General features: G+C 37.0%; 1 protein-coding gene and 1 pseudogene across 1 annotated transcript in view; both read right to left on the reverse strand.

Annotated features, from left to right (window-relative positions):
- The window catches only part of GRXCR1 (glutaredoxin and cysteine rich domain containing 1), a 314,493-nt gene that overhangs the window by 231,442 nt on the left and 59,470 nt on the right, over window positions 1-23,581 (reverse strand). The window lies entirely within an intron of this gene.
- Window positions 12,346-13,509, reverse strand: LOC122478936 (annotated as a pseudogene).

Here is a 23,581-nt window from a genome sequence, read left to right on the forward strand (position 1 = left end):
CTTTACATATATCTCATTTCAAAATCTCAACAACTCTAGGAGGTAAGAGGGCATAGCTCATTTTTACAGATGAGGACATTGAGCCTAGAGATACTAAGTTACCCAAGATCACAAAGCAGGAAATGGCAGAGCTAATATTCAAGATTTCTCTAACTAGAAGCTCTATGCTTTTAAGTGTGATGTTATACTGCCACCCTGGAAAAGAACATACAGAATAAGAGAGAGCATCTAAGATGGAACTTAGGAACACTGACACTTTAAGTGCTTCAAAACAAAACAAAACAAAACAAAACAAGCCCAGAAGAGAAAAATAAGCAGGGCCACGTAAAACAAAGGAGAGGAGAACTTCCTAAAGAAATGTGTTGTCAAAGGTGAAGGGTATTAAGGGGTTCCAACTACCAGTTATAAAATAAGTAGGTCACAAAGATAAAAAGTACAGCATAGAGAACATAATCGATAATATTGTAATTACTTTTTCTGGTGGCAGATGGTAACTACACCTAGTATGGTGAGCATTTTGTTAGGTATATAATTGTTGAGTCACTATGCTGTGCAGCTGAAACTAATATAATATTGTGTGTCAACTACACTTAAATTTTTAGAAAATGCTAAATGTCACAGAGAAGGAAAAAGTAAATTAAACATGTAAAAAATTATATTTATAAAAATCCAGTAAAAAATTATACATGGCATCTACTTCTAATGAAAGTCCATGAATAATACTCTTTGGTCCTGCAGACCCTTGCACATGTCAGCAGTCAATCAATTAGTAGGATCATGAACTTACCCTAGAACCCATGTATCTAACTCATTTTGCAAACCTTAAAGCAACCTGAGAGGCTTAAACCTGAATCATCTGAGTAGTTACATTAGCTATCATTTGAACTCCTGACCCTAATATTAAATAAATTTTTCAGGATCAAATCAAGTCATATTCAAATTTATACAATAATATCTGTTGCAGTCTAAGTGCCTCTAACCAGAAATATGTTTTTAAATGTAATTTATAATTTAGGAACTCTGGGTATAGAGTATTATGTTTGCCACAATCCTATGGCTTATGTTATACAATTTCAATTATAAAAGATCTAACTGGTGCAAAGATTTGAAATGCAATTTCAAATTACGACCACCAGGAGGCATTGGTGCATTGGTATCATGGTTTGAATAATTAAGACCATGCTTTTCATAAGATAAAGACAATCACCCTTACTAAGTTTTAACACAGATTTCCAATCATAAATTCTCCATCCCTTATGTGCCAGTCGTAAATTATTACCTCTTAGCTTCAAATTCTTACTTTTTGCTTGCCCTGTGAGAATGGATCTGGGCCCCTTAAATATTGTCCCCTGTCTGCCACATAATGTCAAACTTTGTCAGTAGACGGTGCTGGAGAGACACTGCAGGAGCAAAGGGTTTTGCTTCCTTGTTCTGATGCACTCACTTGGCAGACTCCCACAGTGCATTTGCAGTGTCTAGTTCCTATAGTGTAGTCCACTTCCAGCACCAGATTCCTGCAGTGTATATGGCTTCTTCAGAGCCAGTCTCCTGAAATACACAGTGGCCAGCAGTACAGTGGTCATCACCACCCTCGGGCAGATTTGTCCCACTGCTTCAAATGATACACCTCCTCAACAACTTTTCCGGGAGCCCTAGAAAGCAGAATTCTGGCCAGTTCCTGAGGACAGATGTCCAGTAAATTCCCCCAGGGTACCCTCACAGTGACTTCTGCGACAGTCACTAAAAGGGCTGTGCTTTTTCCCACAGGATTCAGATCTCAGCTGTGGAGGAGAGGGGCAAAATGGGGTCTATTCTTAGGACTCTCTATCTCAGCCCTGGGTAGTAACTGCACTTATGTCTGTTATACTGTATTCGTTAATGTTCTCTTTACTTATTACTAGCAAAACCCTAGTTGCTCCAATGTCCTGTTGCAGTTAATAATTCTTTATATAAAACCTTTCCTGTTCAAGTTGCTGTAAGATATCTCTCTCTTGATTTGACCCAGGCTAATAAACTTTTATTTATATTCTCCTTTATGAAAATAATGAAACTAATAAACTAAATAATAGTAGCTCTCTATAAACTTAGGAAGTGATAACATCACAACTCTTAAAGAAATAAAAGATTCAAATTATACCTTTCACAATAAATCTTAACTTTGCTAGTTCATCATGTTTCCCAAGCTGGAGCCAGACACCCTTTCTAGTGGGTTTTCCTTAATCTTTCTTTACATTGCTTCTACATGAAAAGGAGAAGAAGAAATATAACTGAAACATCCTGGAAAGACAGTTGAGAATGAATGCTAGGATCCTGCTGTTGTTTAAATTCTCACAATGATGTCAAGTAGTATAATTTCAATGTTACCTGTGGGGGGGATTGACACCTAGAGAGGATAAATTACTCACCAAAGTTCATACACCTAGTAAACAGTGGAGATGGGATTCAATGCTGGGCATGCCTGAGTCCAAACTCCCGACACTTCACCTCAGAGAGCTTCCCAAGATCGATTTTTGCTTTTGTGTAACTGGCTCTCTTCTCTCTCATTTGGACACAGCAGGCTGCTCATTTGGACTAAACTGTTAGTTTGTGTTTTCATCGTCTTTGCCCTCAGAACAGTTGCTTCTCTCTGCATGTCTCAGAAGAAAAAGAAAGCAATAAACAACTACTTAGTATTCAACTGCAATTGGGAGCAGCCAAAAAAAAATGTTTTCATGTGTATTTCCCTTCAAAAAGAAATACTTTCTGCAATATACGAAAAGGAACAAAAATTGTACCCCGTCTTTTCTTTTTCCAATCAAAATAGGCTATTTAGGCTACAGCCATATAATTAAACTTTAGCCCTAGAAGTACTCGTTATATTACACTAAAGTAGCACATTTTCAAGTGCTGAAAGGAAAAAAAAACCGTCAACCCTAAATTCTATACCTGGCGAAAATATCCTTCAGGTATGAAGGCAAATTAAGACATTCTCAGATGAAGTAAAACTAAAGGAATGTGTACCTCTAAGGGCAGCAGACCCACCCATAGAGAATGGCGACAGGGAATTCTCCAAACAGAAAGTAAATGACTTCAGAAAGGAAGAAATAACAATGCAATAGGTTTAAAAACAGGGAGGGAGGTTGGGAAGTAAACATAATATAGACTATACTTCTCCTGAGTTTTTTAATCATGTTTCATGTTTGAGGCAAAAACTATAATACTAGTTGATGGGGTTTTTGATGTGGGTAGAGAAAATAAATTTTTAAATTGGAGAGGATTACGGGACCTAAATGGAAGTAAGATTTCTACACGTAAAATGGCAAAATTTTTCCAGTATATTGTTATCACAATTACATATATTCATCATAAAACTAAAGCAACCCCTTAGAAAATGATACATGTAAAAAAGGTTCAACTGAAGCGAGGACCTTTAGATCACATGTTAACATCCACTAGAGAGAATCTACGTCAGAAGAGGCATTTGACAGCCAGAAACAGGATGACTCAGTCACCCACCTTCTATCTTCAGCTTTTCTGGTGCTGGAATAGAACAGCCAAGAACTAGAATGGCCATGGTGGAAGAAATGGACCTTTGCATGGTCTGTGGGTCCAGGGACCATCGGCGTGGGCTAATTCTCACCAATACTGATCTCGCTATTGCCACTGCTGAACATCTAACTTGCCAGCAGTAGAGAACAACAGTGAGTGTCCAAATGGTGCTATCTTTCTATAAGACCAATAAGACACTTATCTCCTGGAAAGAGTAATGTTCCATCCTGTCTGTGCTTGACCCACTATTCCAGGTGCAGCTCTGCCTTTTTGGGGTCACAACTCCCAGCCAGCACCACTACCTAGGGCTCAGAGCATGTCTAATTTACTGTCATGGAATCCTGCATAACATTACCATGTACCTACATACCCACTGTACAGTGAAGGAGCAGCAACAGTGGTCTTGTGTCAACAGCATCCATTGTTCCTACCACATATTGTGCCATCTAAGCTGCCAACCCATTAGGAGATTGAAATGGACTTTTAAATATGCTGCTAAAATAGAAGCTTGAAGAGAACACCTTGAAAGGATAGGGCCCTATCTTTTTATCATTCAACATAGTATCTTAATCCAATAGCCCTTCTATAGTGCTGTGTCCATAACAGTAGAATAAATGGTCTGGCTAAGATGGGATAGAGGAAGAAGCAGTCCCACTCGTTCTCACCCCCCAGAAACCCACTTGGGGAAACACACATAATGTCTCCACAATTTTAGGTTCTGTGTAATCCCTCCTCCAAGGACCCAGCAAGAATCCCACTAATCTTAGAGTTAACACTGCTTTCTCTTCACTTTAGGATCCTCATGCCAGGAGATCAGCAAGCAAAGAAAAGGATTACTACACTGACAGCAAAAATCGACCAGGACAATCAGGAGGAACCATAACTTCTGTGACAGATTAGGGGCAAGGAAAAATATGCTGAGCACTCAGGTAAGCCATGTAACCTTCATTCCCAGCTATAATTGTACATGGGAAAGCACAGAAACCATGACCTGGTAAAGGCAGAGTGACCAAAAGGCTCACACCCTTCAGAATAAGGATGAGGCCTGGGGCATTCCACCAGACAAACTGCACAGATTGGCAGAAGCGCTAATCACTGGGGAGAGGAATTTAGAATTGGCAGTGGAGGCAGGAAGTGATGCATATTAGTTGTGATCTCAGGACAAACTACAGCAGCAGCAGCTAGAGCTCCTCCCAGTAACCCCCTTGTAAGGTTTTCCAATCAGAATTCTGAAGAGGCTGTGCCATGACCTCTGGGTATCTGAGCTCAAAGGATGGACTATAAAGAATCCTGCTGGTAAACAACCATCATCATGTAAACAGGGGGGGCAACTTTTCCCTCACAACTGTATTAGTTGATAACTCACAGCTACTCCTGTCTCTGGAAACTTGCCCTCACAAGAACAGGAACAGCCTTGCCTAATAGGCTATGATCACCTACCCGTCCAAGGGAAGACCACTGCCAATGACGGAGTTCCATGATGTAGGAGAAACTTTGTTGTGGGAGAACTTTGAAGCTTCCTGCGGGATTAAACAAGCTAGCCTCCAGCTAAGCCCACATTCTGGCTCAGCTTCTTATTTGTCTTTTTTCCTGTTTCATCCTATTGTCCTCATTTCTCTTCAAGTGCTCTTTTGATAAACCACCTGAACAAGAATTCCTGTCCCATGCTCTGCTCCTAGAAACTCAAGCAAAAACACTTATGTACAACCTCACTCTGCTAGACATGCCTTGGGAAACTTGATAGATTTCCACCAAATCTGAAGCTTGAAAGAAAATTGTTAAATTGAAATCTGTAGGTAACACAAACTCTGTTACAGCTGGATGCGTTTCATGTTACTTAACTTAGGAAACCAGAATTTATGGTAAATGTAATAAAACACTAAATATTCAAGAGTCAATAAGCTTCCTATTTCTACTTTGATGATGTCTTTCCAAAATCTTCATTACTCTAAAGGCAAGAAACATGCAATCACACAAAGAGCTTAACTTTCAAATTAGTTGGTTAGTATGCCCAGAAAATTGCAACAGCAGTCACACAGAACTAAAATAAATGACTTCTGAAATAACTTTCACATAAAATTTATTCTGCTTATTATTAATCATTATTCAGGTGATTTCCACAAAAGTCCAATTAAAAAAATATTCCAAAACAAGGTCACAAATCAGACCTTTCTAGAAATATTTCTAGAAATGATATATAGCAGGAAATATTTCTAGAAATATAGCAGGAAATATTTCTAGAAATGATATATAATACAATGGATGCAAAAAACATTAAGTTGAGGAAAAAACAAAAATAAAAACACCCGCAGAGAATTCAAAATCTTAATTGGTAAACATAATAGTAGGAAACCTGGTGGGTTCAACTCTTCTCTGGGCAAAACACAGAGCACGTGTATTACTTTCTAACTCTGGCTCTCCTAGACTTTAAGACTAGAAATTTATAATCTAGGTGATCAAAGTAAAATTATGAAAAAAAGTGGGTCTGTTGTACCCACTGTCACCTGCAAACTAGTTAAAGGAGCTTCAACGTTACTACTTGATATGAGCTTAATATGTGAACATGAAGTTTGGAAAACTCAGTAGATTGGAATCTGACTCTCATCGGATGAATTTAAACGTCCAGAGGAAAGGCATTTACCTGCTGATGAATGAATCCAGACTGTGAGGTCTACCTACACTCGAGAGTTTATCAGGTCAAAGAGTACATGAAAGATTCCAGTGTCCCAATTATGGATCATGCATAAAAAGGAGAACATATGAAGGTTTGTATTATGTCCTATCCAACAGGACCCACTGGGAAGGGCAATGGGACTTATATATACTCTGCTGGATTCCTAGTAACTGAGGAGAGACTGAGTGATGAACTAGAAGAAAATGCATCACTTATTACAAGATAACTCCAAGTGAGAAGTTCCCAAATATGTGATAGAATCTCTGAAAGCCTCGTGAGAGAAAAACTCATCTTTTAACCCCTCCTGGACCCAGAAGGTATAAAGACAGAGTAAGTCATTTTTAAGTCTAATAAAAATTTCCTGCATCTAATGCTTAAGCACAAAGGGAGTTTACTGGAAGAAAATTTATCTTAAGTATAACCTGAAGAAGAAAAACCGACAGCAAACATCAGACTCAATGGGGAAATGAAAGCTTTTCTCCCACATATGGAATTAGGGAAGCAACCCCAGTGTCCATCAATAGATGAATGGATAGGGGCGCCTGGGTGGCACAGTCGGTTAAGCGTCTGACTTCAGCCAGGTCACGATCTCGCGGTCCGTGAGTTCGAGCCCCACGTCAGGCTCTGGGCTGATGGCTCAGAGCCTGGAGCCTGTTTCCAATTCTGTGTCTCCCTCTCTCTCTGCCCCTCCCCCGTTCATGCTCTGTCTCTCTCTGTCCCAAAAAATAAATAAACGTTGAAAAAAAAATTAAAAAAAAAATAGATGAATGGATAAAGATGTGGTATACACACACACACACACACACACACACACACACACACACAATGGAATATTACTCAGCCATATAAAATAATGAAATTTTGCCATTTGCAACAACATGGATGGAGCTAGAGAGTATTATGCTAAGTGAAATAAGTCAGTAAGAGAGAGAAAAATACCATATGATTTCACTCATATGTGGAAGAAACAAGGTCAGGAACAAGACAAGGATGTCCACTCTCACCACTTTTATTCAACATTGTACTGAAAGTCCTAGCCACAGCAATCAGGCAGGAAGAGGACAGAAAGAAGAAGGAAGAAGAAAGAAAAAAGAAAGAAGGAGAAGGAGAAGAAGAAATAATAAAAGGCATTCAAATTGGTTAAGAAGAAGTAAAACTTTCATTATTTGCAGATGCTATGATACTATTTATAGAAAACCCAAAAGACTCCACTAAAAATCAACTAGAAATAATAAATGAATTCAGTAAAGTCATGGGATACAAAATCAACGTACAGAAATCTGTTGCATTCTTATACACTAATAATGAAGCAGCATAAAGTGGAATTAAGAAAATAATCCCATTTACAATTCCACCAAAAATAATAAAATATCTAGGAATACACTTAACCAAAGAGGTGAAAGACCTGTATTCTGAAAACTATAAAACACTGATGAAAGAAATTGAAGACAACACAAACAAATGGAAAGATATTCCATGCTCATGGACTGGAAGAATTAATATTGTTAAAATGTCTATACTAGCCAAAGCAATCTACACATTTAACGCAATCCCCATCAAAATACCAATAGCATTTTTTACAGAACTATAACAAACAACCCTCAAATTTATATGGAACCACAAAAGACCTCAAATAGCCAAAGAATTCATAAAAAAGCAGAACAAAACTGGAGGTATCACAATTCCAGAATTCAAAGTATATTACAAAGCTACAGCAATCAAAATAGTATGGGACTGACATAAAAATAGACACATAGATCAATAGAACAGAATATAAAACCCAGAAGCAGGGGTGCCTGGGTGACTCAGCGGGTTGAGCATCCAACTTCAGCTCAGGTCAAGATCTCATGGATCTTCAACAAAGAATGAAAGAATATACAATGGGAAAAAGTCTCTTTGATAAATGGTGTATAAAAACTGGACAGCTACCTGCAAAAGAATGAAACAGGACCACTATCTTATACTATAGACAAAAATAAAGTTAAAATTGATTAAAGACCTAAATGTGAGACCTGAAATCATAAAAATCCTAGAAGAGAGCACAGGCAGTACTTTATCTGACTTTGGCCATAGCAACAGTTTTCTAGATATGTATCCTGTGGCAAAGAAAATAAAAGCAAAAATAAACTACTAGAGCTACATCAAACTAAATAGCTTCTGCACAGCAAAGGAAACAACAAAACTAAAAGGTAAACGACTGAATGGGAGAAGATATCTGCAAATGACATCTCTGATAAAGGGTTCGTATCTAAAATATATATAGAAATTAGAAAACCCAACACCCCAAAACCAAATAATCCAATTTAAAAATGGGCTGAAGACATGAAAAGACATACTGATGGCCAACAGACACATGAAAAGATGCTCAACATGACGCATCATCAGGGAAATATAAATCAAAACTACAATGAGATACCACCTCACATCTGTCAGAATAGCTAAAATTAATAACCCAGGAAACAACAGGTGTTGGTGAGGATATGGAGAAAGGGGAACCCTCTTACACTGTTGATGGGAATGCAATCTGCTGCACCCTCTCTGAAAAACAGTGTGAAGTTTCCTCAAAAAGTTAAAAATAGAACTACCCTATAATCCAGTAATCACACTACTGGGTATTTACCCCCAAAATACAAGAACACTAATTCACAGGGATACATGGACCCCTACGTTTACTGCAGCACTTTTTAAAATGTCCAAATTATGGAAGCAACCCCAGTGTCCATCAATAGATGAATGGATAAAGATGTGGTATATATATACATATATATATATATATATATATATATATATATATATACACACACATACACACACACACACACACAATGGAATATTACTCAGCCATATAAAATAATGAAATTTTGCCATTTGCAACAACATGGATGGAGCTAGAGAGTATTATGCTAAGTGAAATAAGTCAGTAAGAGAGAGAAAAATACCATATGATTTCACTCATATGTGGAATTTAAGTAACGAGCAAAGGAGAAAAAGAGAGAGACAAACCAAGAAATACACTCTTAACTATAGAGAACAAACTGAAGGTTACCAGAGGGGAGGTGGGTGGGAGAATGGGTTAAATAGGCAAAGAGAATTAAAGAATACACTTAATGTGATGAACACCGAGTAATGTATAGAATATCCATATTACAATATATTGTTCCCCTAAAAATAATACAACACTTAATTTTAACTATACTGGAATTAAAATTAAAAAATTAGTTAAAATATGTATAATCTAAGGAAAAGTTGAGCATTTATTTTTTTAAGTTTATTTTTGAGACAGAGATAGAACACAAGCGGGGGAGGGGCAGAGAGAGAGAGAGAGAAAGAGAGAGAGGGAGACACAGAATCCGAGCTGTCAGCATAGAGTCCATGAGCTGCGAGACCATGACCTGAGCCAAGGTCGGACGCTTAACCAACTGAGCCACCCAGGAGGCCCAAAAGGTAAGCATTTAAACTGTGGGAAGGATACGAATGCAGGTGGCCCTTGGGTGTCATTAGAAACAGGGGCCAGAATGCCATAGAATTTCTGACTCCATCTCTTGCCTCTGCTTACTGTTAAATGTATGGTTTTTGTCCCTTATTTCTCTAAGGACTGTTTCTTCTGTTCCCCAAACCATAGATTGCATCATCTGATAGGGTGCCAAGAGTTATAAAGGTTTACCTATCACAGCTTCTTTCCCTCTGGAGAGACTATGCCATCACTTTGTCCTGAGTACCCACATTCTAGGGATGAAACTCATTTGCCAGCTTGACCAAGGGCTGAAGTCAACTTGTAACATGGTTCCTTCACAGGTACCATGTAGAATGCTCAAAGGGACATTGTGATAAGTGAAAGACATAACTAGTCTCACAGATGCTCACTGCAATATCCCAGCACAAAGACTGTGAATATTAGTTCTGTCATTTAATATCTATGAGAATAAGGGTAAATTGCTCAAGCACTCTGATACTGAACTTCCGCATATGTAAAACATGGGCAACATTTTTCCTACTTTCCATCCAAGGTTTCTGTGAGAAACAATAGAGTGAAGATTCTAATAACACTTTGTAAACTAAAAAGCAAGACAAATGATGATGATATAACAAAACCCCAACATCATAAGTGATTTCTCTTCCTCTGTATACTTATGGATCATATAAATAATACCACATAGTATACCACTGGATTATCTCTTGCCAAATACTCCTCTCACATGTAAAATGTCTTATCTGTTTCCCCAGCTACATAGTACATGCTATGAGGGTAAGAGTTGTAAGCCAAGTGGGGATTGCAAACTGGTGACCTATAGACGTGCTTTGTCTTAAATGTCCTTGGACCATCACACTTTTTCTAGAACACACAATCAAGCCACCCTTTTTAACTTGTCTCTTCAAACCTGTCTGGCCACTGCAGTCATTTGAATCTGTGATCCCCAAACAAGAAAGAGCATGGACTACGGAGAAGAAAAACTGTGAGTTTAAATGCTGGTGGCAAGGGGCACCTGGTGGCTCAGTCAGTTAAGCATCTGACTTCAGCTCAGGTCATGATCTCACAGTTTGTGAGTTCGAGCCCTGCATCAGGCTCTGTGCTGATGGCTCAGAGCCTGGAGCCTGCCTCAGATTCTGTGTCTCCTCTCTCTGCCCCTCCCCAACTTGTGCTCTCTCTCTCTCTCAAAAATAAATGTAAAAAAAAAATGTAAAAAAAATGCTGGTGGCAATAATTTCAAAAAAAAATGTTCTCTGGTTATGGATTTTTCTTCCTCCTTCATATTATATATATTTGGCTATCCACCAAAATGTTAACAGACATTGTGGCTGGGAAATACAATATTCTTCCTACTGAAATAATAGGATCTTTTTCCCCCAAAGTTCTACTATTTTTATAAGAGCAAAAATTAAAAGTTATTGTTTAGGAAATGAACGAGTAAACTTGGCTAGGCAACTAGTGTTGGCTTACAGTCATCTTTGTATTGATTTCCCTGGTTCTCATCCCACCCTGCCCTAGGCTATTTGAAAAGCTGCAGCTAAAACCCATCCTCTGTTTTGACCATTTTCTGCCCAGTCATTTTATGCTTCAGCAAAATTCTTACTGCCTTCCTTAATGGACCTCTGGGAATAGAAGAACAACTTCAATAAAAGTACAGAGAATTAAATGATGAGACCAAGCCATAACAAACTCTAAGCTTGTCCTAGATTCCTAGAACATATTACATTAGCATAGTTCCTCTAGATTTTAACATATCCTGGTGCATATTATTCAACAAATAAGTGTTTACATTTATCAAATGCTTTCTCTGCATCAATTTAGTCACTTTTTTTGTCTATTAATATGGTGAATTCCCTTGACATATTTTTTTATGCTGAGACTTCAGTACATTCCTAGGAGAACTTGATCTGAACAATGAATTAATTTTTAATTATCAAATGTTTCTATAGCTAATATTTAATTTAGAATACTGGAACATGCATCCACAAGTGAAACTGGCTTATAATATTTTTATTGCTTTTATCTGATACTGGAATCAAGATTGCACTAATCTCATTAAATAAGCTGAACTGCTTCTTTTCTGGAAAAAAAAATTGTAAGATTAATATTTCCTTGAAAATTTAGTAGAAATTCCATGTGAAAGAGACCAAGGGCTACAAAGTTTTGGTGGCAGGGAGGTCTTTTACAACCATTAAATGTCTCTACTGCTTATTGACCGATTCAATTTTTCTAATTTGGGCCCTTTGTATTTTTCCAAGTAGTTTATGCTAAGATCTTGTAAATTACCAAGTATATTCTGACATAGTTACTCATAATATTTTTTACTTAAAATCTGTTATATCTGTAGCTATTTTTCTTTTTCATTGCAAGTTTCTGTTTTCATTCTTTTTCATTTTCTTGCTTGATCTTGCTAGAGAGCTTTAGTTTTGTTGATATTTTTTTATTTTTATTTTTTTTATTTTAGAGAGCACAAGCAGGGAAGAGGGGCAGAGAGAGATCATCTTAAGTAGGTTCCAGGCTCAGCACAATGCAGGACTTGATCCCATGACCCTGGGATCATGACCTGATCAAGTATCGTACACTCAACAAACTGGGCCACCCAGGTGCCGCATATTTTTATTATTTTTATTTCTTCATTTTATTAATTTCTTTTTTAATGTTGTTAATTCTTCTTCCTTGTTTCTTTCAGTTGGCTTCTTTGTATTCTCTCTGCTACATTTTCAACTCCTTCAACTGAATGTTTAGCCTATTTGTTTTCAACCTTTCTGTGTTCTGGTAAATTTACTTGAAACTACACATTTCCATCAAAGGACTATGTTAGCTGTGTCTTACAAACAGTAACTTATGAGGTTTTATTGTTGTTTAAGGCCTAAAACTTTGTAATTCCTTTCATGATCCCCCCCTTTTTTTAATATATAAAAAGACATTTTATTATTGTTTTGCTACATAACAGTGAATATAATCAATTGCATTTCCTCATATGGCAAATAAGACAAAGATAACATCTCTTTGATTCCTGAAAACCTCAATATCATCTGTCTTTTGGAGGATCCAGTTTCCTACAATGTCTATGATACTGTCCACGAGGACACAAACGATGCTTAGTAAAGAACATTTTGCTACGTTGTTCTATCATAGGTTCTTGCTCAAAGTGTTCATTTTTTCCTTGTAATCTGGTTTTCAGCACTTGATCATGTGTTTCTTCATTATTATGCACAGGATCTGGCGGTGGGGTAGGTTTCGTATGTTCATACGGAATGTCCACAGAAGGGTGGTAGCATACTGTCACCCTGTCATCAGATGTCAAAGCAAACTCTACTTGCAATTATGGTCATCTGGAAGAGGAGAACACGTAGGTTTATGACAAACACAATATAAAGCTCTGTTTTGAATTGGAAATAAATGTTTCCAGATAGTTCTGTTCAATATCTCCCGTTTTACTGCTGCTAATACCATGGTGACTCAAGATGCTTATCAGGTGGTATGAAAGAAAATGATCTGAAGAGAAACTGCTTTTAAATTCTGCTTCCAGGCACACCTATTTTCATCCCTGACAGTCACTCATCATAAGCCCGCCATCTTACCTCAATCCTCATAATCCCCTTTTAATCCAAGGATTATTTATTAATATAAAACCTGACATTTAGGATTATGTAAACTATGCTTATTTTCCTGTTTAAAATTTCTAGTGTTAATCGATTATGGTCAGAGAATACAGCATACATGATATTGATTCTTTGGAATTTAAGACTGCGTTTATGGTGTAGTAAATTTTCCATGTGGGGAATACACAAACACATACAAACTCACATATACACACACATATGTGTATATACACGTGTGTATGTATATACATACACATACATATGTCTATATATATATATAAAATAGTTCAAGCTTCCTTATTACATTACTCAGTTCTTTCACATCTCTATTAGTGTTTGATTTTTTTTTAGTGTTTGATTTATTTATCAATTTCTGATGAAAGCAGGTTAAAATCTCTTGCAACATATACTGATACAACTATTTCTCTCTGCCATTATGCTATTGCAGCTTTGTATAGTTTGATGTTATACTGTTAAAGCATATGCATTCATGATGGTTATACCTCCTTGCCTCTCTCTTTTGGTTTATAATGGCCAATATCAGTTTGTATCCTTTTATTTTCAAATTTCCTATGTCTTTTTTGCCTGATTTGAATCTAAATACTGCACTGTTGATTTTTTGCATTTTATTTTTTAAAATATCATCTAAACTTCCATATTTTAACTGGTGAGAGGACCATTCACATTATTTAAAACTATTATTATATTAGGACTACTTTTTCATAATTTCCAGTGATTTTACTCTCCCCATTTATCTTTTTTGTCCTTTCTTTCCATTAATTCCATCAAGTTTTCTTCTCTGATACATACATACAGCACTTATGCTGAGAATTCTAATGTCAGTCCAATTACTATTCTAGTTGATCTTTTCTTCTGTGGCCTTTTAGAGTTTTCTCTTTATTAATACAGTTACTTTTTAAGCTTATTTATAATTTTGGAAAAGAGAGAGAGAGAGAATGCGCACAAGCAGAAGAGGGGCAGAGAGAAGGAGAGACAGAATCCCAAGCAGACTCCATGCCATCAGCACAGAGTCCAATGCTGAGCTCCAACTCACAAACTGTGAGATCATGACCTGAGCCAAGATCAAGAGTCAGATGCTTAACCTACTGCACCATCCAGGTGCACCAATACAGTTAACTTTTGATACAATGTGTCTAAGCATAGGTTTTTCAATACCTATTCTGCATGCCAACCTTTAGTCCTTTTTAATCTGAAAGCTTACATCTTTCTTTAATTCTGAGATATTTACCATAATTATTTTGCCCTCTCTGTTCCTTCTGCCCCTTCTGGGATATCCTGTTATCCTAATTTGGGGACTTTTATTCTCTATATCCTTTCCTTCATTATTTACTGCTCCTTCTGAAAGATTTCCTGACCAATTTTCTCGCTCACAAACTCAGTCTTTGGCTCTTGTTACCCTGCTATTTATTCCATCTAATTAGTTCTTTATGTCAACTCTTTTTCATATCCAATATTCTCAACTTGGTTCTTTTTGGTTTCGTTGTTGTTAATTTGTGTTACTAACATACTCCTGTGGTAGGCTTAATATTAGCTCTCCTAAAGATGTCCATATTCTAGCCCCTAGAACCTGTGAATATGTTACCTTACATGGTATATTATTTTCCTAAGGATGCCATAACCAAGTACCACAAACTGCATGGATTAAAACAACAGAAATGTATTTTCTTACAGTCCTGGAAGCTAGATATCTAAAATCAAGGTGTTGGCAGGGCATGCTCCCTCTGAAGGGTCTAGGAGGAATCTGTTCTATGCCTTTCTCTTAGTTTTTGGTGTTGCCTGTAATCCTTGGAATTCCTTGATTTCAAGACATATCACTCTAATATACCAATGTAATCAATTGGCATTCCTCTCTGTGTGTCTGTGTTAAAATTTCCCTCTTCTTAGAAGGACACCAGTCACTGGATTAGGGCTGACTCTAATTCAGTATGACTTCATTTTAACTTGATAATATCTGAAAAGATCCTGTTTTCAAATAAAGTCACACTCACAGTTACTGGAGGTCAGGATCTGAACGTATCCTGTTGGAGGACACTATTCACCTCAGTACACATGACAAAAAGAATTTTGCAGTTGTGGTTAACTTAAATATTTTGACATGGGGATATTATATTATCTCGGATTATCCAGGTGGGCTCAGTGTAATCACAAGATTCTTGTAAGAGGCAAGTAGGAAGTTAGAAAAGAGAGATGCTATACTGCTGGCTTTGAAAACTGAGCAAAGAAGGAACCATATGCCATGCAATGTAAGTGGTCTTCAGAAACTGGAAAAGAAAAGCAAGTTTTTTCCTTGGAGCCTCCAGAAGGAACCAGCCTTGATGATACCTTGATTTTTAACCCCATCAGACCCACTTTGACTCTGACCTCTGGTATGTTAAGAAAATACATACCTGGGGCGCCTGGGTGGCGCAGTCGGTTGAGCATCCGACTTCAGCCAGGTCACGATCTCGCGGTCCGTGAGTTCGAGCCCCGCGTCAGGCTCTGGGCTGATGGCTCAGAGCCTGGAGCCTGTTTCCGATTCTGTGTCTCCCTCTCTCTCTCCCCCTCCCCCGTTCATGCTCTGTCTCTCTCTGTCCCAAAAATAAATAAACGTTGAAAAAAAAATTTTTAAAAAGAAAATACATACCTGTTTTTATTACCAAGTTTGCTATAATTTTAATTGTAATTAAATTGCTGTTATGGCAGCAATGGGAAACAAACACAACCCCCTTATCTCTTTGAAGATCTTTAGTGTGCTTCTTTTAAATTCTTGACTTATTTGTCCCATGTTTCTTACTTGTATGGTATATAATGTTTCATTATCTGTCTTTCATGAACTCTCTGGGAACCTAGTTATTTTTTTTCTGTGAGCTTGTACACCCCTGGGGCTATCAGCTAGTCTGTCTGCTAATATGTACTGGAGAATAGAAGTCTAGTCTCCAATCTGCATCACTCCAGGTGACTTTACCTTTTTATTTTTTTTTAAGTTTATTTATTTATTTGAGAGTGATAGAGCAAGCAGGGGAGGGACAGAGAGACAGAGAGAAAGAGAATCCGAAGCAGGTTCCATAATTTCAGCCCAGAGCCTCATGTGAGGCCAGAACTCACTAACCACAAAATCATGACCTGAGCTGGAATCAACAGTTGGATGCTCAACCAACTGAGCCATCTATCACCTAGGTGCCCCTAGGTAACTTTTAAAAAAAAGAGCAGGGAAGTTAGCCCATGGGTATAGCTTGGACACTACAGACTCAATGTAGACTACTCCACAAGGAAATTCCTCTGTTCAGGGACTGACCTTGCAACTCTTAAAATGAAGTGATACTGGGGAGAGGAAGTCATATTGTGGTCCACCTGTCCTGAGGTTTGAAAGAAAAGATGTAGGGGAATAAAACCGTAAAAGTGTGTTCATTATACACCTGCTTGAATCATCTCTTTGTCCCAGCAGTACCTGATAGGAACTGATAAGGAACACTGCCTGATGGCCCAGGGGACCAGGGGACTGAAGTGCTATCTCCCAGTCTTTCTTCCTTTTGCTGTCTGGTAACCCTTAGCCTAAACTTTTGGTACCTGTATTGGCTTTTCTCAATTTTTTTCCCCGGCAATTCCTTTTATACAAACTTTCTTATTACTTCTGGAGATTCTTCAAAACAGACACTGAAATAAGGAACCAGTAATTCATATGAGTTTTCCATTTTTGTTAACTTTCTTTTCTATGTCGGACAAAATGGGACTGCAAAATAATGCTAATCATCCCTCTGTAAATGGGAGGGCAGTGGTTAAATGGGGGGTATAAGACAATATTAGAAGAATCAGGATTGTATGTGGCTATGAAAAGCTCTTCACTCAGAAATCAACATGATGACCTGGGTAATTTAGAATGCACAAATGGGTAGATGTCCTCATTTTGGAACCAGTTTCATTTGAAATAAGCTTTCTGTGTGATAAATAATTTTTTGTTTTCATGAAGCTAGTTAGCTTCAGGTTATCACTGGGCTTACGCTGTTGGTTCTCTTACATTATGTCTTTATAAGGAGATACCTAGTGAACCAATTTATTCCAGAGGTACAGAGCCAGAATCCAGCCCACTCAGCTCCTACGCTCGCACATGTTACTTGAAAATGCCTTTTCCTTTTCACTCTCTTGTTTGTGCTCTGTGACTACCACCATATCCAAATCACATTTAGGGATTCAACCTACCCATAATAAGCAGTAAAAATGAAAAAATTCTTCATAGAAGAATAGTTCTGAACAGAAAAGCAATTTGAATTGATATCCACCAAATTTTTCTTCAGACAATTTAACCTAGAGAATGATTCTTCTACAATTAAAGAGGAATTGTTAGAAATCGTTTTTTCCCTTAAATAAATTATATATAGCTGGATAGAGTATTTATTACTCCATCGCTACAAAATTAAGAGAGATCATTATATACACATTCACTCACAAGCCAAAATAATGAGACTTCCAAGAATTAATAAAAGAAAGACAATGAACCAAACAAAACATATACATGAATTAGAACTATTGGAACTAATGGGTCCAAAATTTTAAAAAAGAATAATATTCTCAAAGACATAAAGGATAAAAATAGATTATATACATAAATACATGTATATATATATCTATGTATATGTATATAATCTCTACATTATATATGTATATAATCTCTACAAAATAAATATATATTTATGTATATAATGTATTTATGTATATAATCTCTACATGTACATGTATATATACATATATATACACATTACCTAAGATTTCCTTCATGTCCTTCCTCCCTCCTTTATCTCTACTAAACATAACTTGTACTATAAGTATTTACTATACACATGCTGGCTCAATATTCTTTTTTTTTAATGCTTTACTGAGATATTATTGACATGCAAAAAAGCTTTTGTATACATCTTTGATGTATACAATTTGATAAGTTTGGACATAAGTATACACGCATGAAACCATCATCACAATCAATTCCATAAACATATTCACTACCACCAAAAGTTTCCTCCTACCTTCTTTATTTTTGTATGTATAATAAGACCTTAACATAACAGCTACCCTCTTAGAAAATGTGTAAATACACCATACAGTTTGTTACAAAGGTATAATAATCGAAACAGTATGTTACTGACATAAAAACAGACACATATACCAATGGAACAGAATAGAGAGCTCAGAAATAAACCTTCTCATATATGGTCAACTGATCTTCAACAAAGGTGTCAAAAATACACAGTGGAGAATGGGTAGTCTTTTCAATAAAAGGTGTTGGAAAAACTGGATATCCATATGGAAAGGAATTTAATTGGGCCATTTTCTTACACCATACACAAAAATCAACCCCAAATGCGGTAAAAACTTAAACATAAGGCCTAAAACTGTAAAACTCCTAGAGGAACACCTAGGGAAAAGGGCTTCTTGATATTGGCCTTGGCAATGATTTCTTGAATATAACACCAAAAGCATAGGCAGCAAAAGCAAAAACAAACAAATGGGAGTTAACACAAAACCAAAGATCTACACAGCAAAGGAAGCAACCAATAAAGTCAAAAGACAACCTATGGAATGGGAGAAAATATTTACAAACCATACATCTAATAAAGGGTTAATATCCAAACTATATAAGGAATTCCTATGACTCCAGAACAAAAAACAAATAATTTTGGGCAAAGGATCTGAATAGAAATCTCTCCAAAGAAGACATACAAATGGCCAACAGGTATGTGAAAAGGTGCATGACATCACTAATCATCAGGGAAGTACAATGAGATATCAGCTCAATGTTATTAACACACTGTGAGGGAGGGCTATAGTGTTACCACCTGTGCAGATGATAACCAGATTTCATTGTCCCTTGAAAGTAAACCCTGTAAAAGCAAGAAGTATCACTCTCTGACAGGAGGGCAGCTGAAAGGAAAGTAGTCAGGGACTCTGGAGTCAGCCTGCCCTATTTTCTTTAGGCTTTTTCAAGATACACATTATGTCCTTTCATGTGTTGAATGATAAGTAATGTTGGGCACATGCTGCACACACTGAGCACTGTCTAAGCATGGAACTGTTCATTCCTTTCCAAATGTAAGGTCACGATCTCCGTGCCTCATTAGTGAGGCAGCATAGAAAGAGCAGGAAACCTGGCTCCAAAAATTCCAGCTTTGCTGTGGAATTTTAAATAAGGGATTTAACTTCTCTGTAAAATGACAGTAGTTCTTCACCATAAACATTTCTCAGGATTGTTTTCAGGATTCATTTAGATCACATAAATGTGTAAAGAGCCCAAGATCTATCAGGGGTGTTGTGTAATTCTATAAATACAATATATGGTACACCAAAGTCCAGAATTAAAGACATTCTATAAGATAAATTGCTGCCTTTCTTTAACATACTGGTAAGGGTTAAAAAAAAAAAAAAGGCAGGGGGGTGGAATCTATGGATTACTACAGACTTAAGACACATGTGAGAACCACATGTATGCAAGAAGACTGGAAATTGATTCAAACAAACCAAAATTTTTAAAAATCATTTTGGACACAAACAGGAAATCTGAACACCGACTGGATATTTGTTGATATTAAGGAATTATTGTCAATGTTTTACGTGTGACAGTGATATTGTAGTTATGTTTTTAAGCAACTTACAGATACAAACTGAAATGTTCTTGGATGAAATGACATAATGTCTGGTCTCCTCAAAAAGACCAGAAGGTGTGGGGGCTGGGAGAGGTGCAGGTAGAAGTGGGAAAACATACACATAGTACATAAAGTGTAAGAATTATTTAGAAAAATCTTGGGGGCACCTAGGTGGTTTATTTGGTGAGGCATCTGACTCTTGGTTTCAGCTTAGGTCATGATCTCATGGTTTGTGGGTTCAGGCCCCACCTCGGCCTCCGTACTGGTAGCACTGAGCCTGCCTGGGATTCTCAGTCTCCCTCTCGCTCTCTGCCCCCTCCCCCCACTCTCTCTCTCTCAAAATAAATAAACATTTTTAAGAAAGAGAAAAATCTTGAATATGCTATGCTCCCTGTGGAGTGACCTACTATTCACCCATCACAAGCATAATTTACACTATCACAAGTTCTAACAAGACCTCAAAAGTCAGAAATCACAAAACATAGAAACTTGTGATTTTTTTTTAATACTAAACTTTGAGGTCTTAGCCATGCATCAGTGAGAGGAATATCTGTTTATTTCCATTGGAGACTGGACACTTTCAGACCACAGCCTTTTAATTTAACTGATACTTTTTTCAAAGCATAATGGTAAGTGTGGGCTTTATTGTTGTAATCATTAAGGAAATCTCAGGAACTCTTGTGAGAGATCTATGCCCACTAAGCCATAAACCTCAAAAAAACAAAGTGTTCTCACGGTACTTTTCAAAACTGGTTTGTGGTATACCATTTGTTCTTCAGGCTCCCAGACCCTGGACTACATATGCTACAAATACATTTCAGGTGCAAATTATTTTCCCTGTTAAACTTTATAGTCCATAAAGTCATTCATGCTGATCAAAATTTTTGAAATGCTAGATTTCTAAGTGGTTGAGAGCAAATTATCAGCCAACATCTCTATTTTTAGCAGATTAAATAATCATAATATTAACTACAAGAGGCTTCAGAGCATCTATGCTTCATACACACTTTCTACATATATATATATAAGATATACATATATAATACTATATATAATATATAATATATACATCTTATTGATATATATAGACATATATAATGTAATATAATATAATATAATATAATATAATGCGTATATATACATATATATATATATATATATATATATATATATATATATATAAAATTTTGGAACGACTTGTACACTGAAAATAAAAATGTATCTTTAAATACTCAACCTCAAAAGTCCTGAATAGAACCCAGTCCACCCAGCTATATACACCACTTTTGCTTCAATTCTTAAAACCCGTAGCAATTTAAATGTAGTTCTATCATCACACGATGTCCCAGATAAAATGAAGAGAAAATCCCAGTCATTCCACCTCAACCACATGAATCTATCCTCCTTTCATTAAATGATGGAAATCATATTAATGTGCTGGGGCTGCAGTAACAAAGTGTCACAAACTGAGCGACCTAAACAACAGAAGTGAGTTGTCTTGCAGTTCCAGAAGCTAAAAGCCCAACGTCAAGTATCAGCAAGGCTGGTGCTTTCTGTTGGCTGTGAGGAAGAATTTGTTCCGTCTGCCCCTCTATCTCCAGCCCCAACTTCTGGAGGTTTGCTAACAATCTGTGGCATTCACTGGCTTGCAGAAGCATCACCCTGCCCTCTGCCTTCATTTTCACATGGCATTTCACCTATTTGGGTCCAAATCTCCCCTTTTTATAAAGACGCCACTCATGGATTAGGTGCCAACTCCACTCCAGGATGACCTCACCTAACTGAACTAATTATATCTGCAATGACCCTATTTCCAAATGAGGTCCTATTCTGTGGTATGAGAGGTTAGGACTTCAACACTGAATTTTGGTGGTAAACAACTCAATGAGTAACAGGAATTAAGATAATTTGCTCCTGTGGTATACATATTCAATCATCCAGGACATACACAAGGCAGGAAAAAAACCCCAAATCAAATTAGAAGGAGGAACTCTACATATCTAAGTTGTATACATCTATTTCATTTCAATAATTCATTCATGCATGCATTCAAGAAAATGATGAATAAATACCAATGACATATAGGGCATAATAGAGGATAACAGAGTATATACATCATTAGGGACAACCTGACTCATGCTTTATATAGTGCTACACAAACTAATAACTTTTTTAAATGCTCATTCAACATTTATTTTAGTAGCAGTAGAAAGAAACTGATAAATTATTAATAAAATTATATACTTTCTTCACTTCAAAATTATGCATTAAACTTAAAATAACATTTACTTCTACTTGGGAAAATCTTCCTGGTCATAGTTTTCTGTCATTCATACCTGAATAATGTTAACAATTCCTATTCACTAAGGGTCAAGGTAGGTTACAAGACTATAGTTACAGACAAGTGTTCAACAAATATTTGAGAGGGTTTTTTGGCAAAATAGTTCCTATATTTCTATAGTTCTTTATTTCTCTTTAGTTTTCCTTTGCAATCGTCAAACTAGATAAAATCTTGGGAGGTATACTTAAAAGTTCAAAATAAATCACTCATTCTCATCAAACAGTATTATACTAGACTTCCAGCTGACTGACTGGTGCCTGTAGGGAGCTGTCAATGGCTGGTGTCAGAGTAGTAGCACAACCCGGTGTACCCATGTATCCCAAACATAGTGCATGGAGATAAAAGAACACCTAAGAGAGACCTCTGAAAATTTTCCATTTATTGGCCCTGTATATTAGGAGGTAGAGAGCAAGAAAAGTATGCATTTTTCCAGTTGTGTAAGGATTATTCATAGAACTGCGACTTAATGAACACCATATTTCCCATTCATTCCAGTGAGATTTTAGTATCTCCTGATTAATTGGATCCCCAGGAAGCTCTTTGATCTGTCTCTTAATTGGTTTTTGCAAATTAGTAGGGAAAATGACCACATAAATCAGAGAATCTCAAGATTGGAAACACCTAGTAGCTAGAGGAAATACCCAGAACATCCCTGCGGTCTGTCTTTGCCCAGCTTTACACACCAGGGAAATCAACTGTTTCAACAGTGTGGTGCACAGACTCTGAACTAAATATGTGGGTACAAATCTCATTTCTGGCACTTACTAGCTATGTGACCTTGAGCAAATCATTTGACCTTTCTGTATCTCACTTGCCTCTTAAGCAAAATGGTTGTGCCCACAGTACTTGCTTCATGGAGTTCTGTGCAGATTAAGTACTTTAATACCTATAGACTATTTGGAACAATGCCTGGCACATACTAAACATAAATGCTAGCCATTATTAGAAATTTTTAACTTAACAGTACACTATTTTGCTGTGATGTTAAGTGTTGATTTGAACTTTAAGCAAGCATATTTCTCTGTTGGTATGGAGTGGGCAGTGAAGCAGCTGAACATGCATTCTATCCAATAAGCTTCCTAAAAGGCAAACACTGATCTCTCTTTGCAGAGTAGCTCTGCCCACCAGGAAGATGCTCTGTGACCATACTGATCCTGTTGGAAATGTTTTGGAAGCACTTTGATAAACAGAAGAGCAGCCTGGTGCACACTCAGCTTACCAAGACTACCTCCTACTTTCCCTCAGCATGCACAGACCTCCTTTTGCCAGACAGTTGAGACTATAGATCCCAACATCTATTAGGGACTTTCCCTCTATCTCCTTCTAGATTAG

The sequence above is a fragment of the Prionailurus bengalensis genome, chromosome B1, assembly GCF_016509475.1.
Source record: "Prionailurus bengalensis isolate Pbe53 chromosome B1, Fcat_Pben_1.1_paternal_pri, whole genome shotgun sequence".
Taxonomy (NCBI): domain Eukaryota; kingdom Metazoa; phylum Chordata; class Mammalia; order Carnivora; family Felidae; genus Prionailurus; species Prionailurus bengalensis.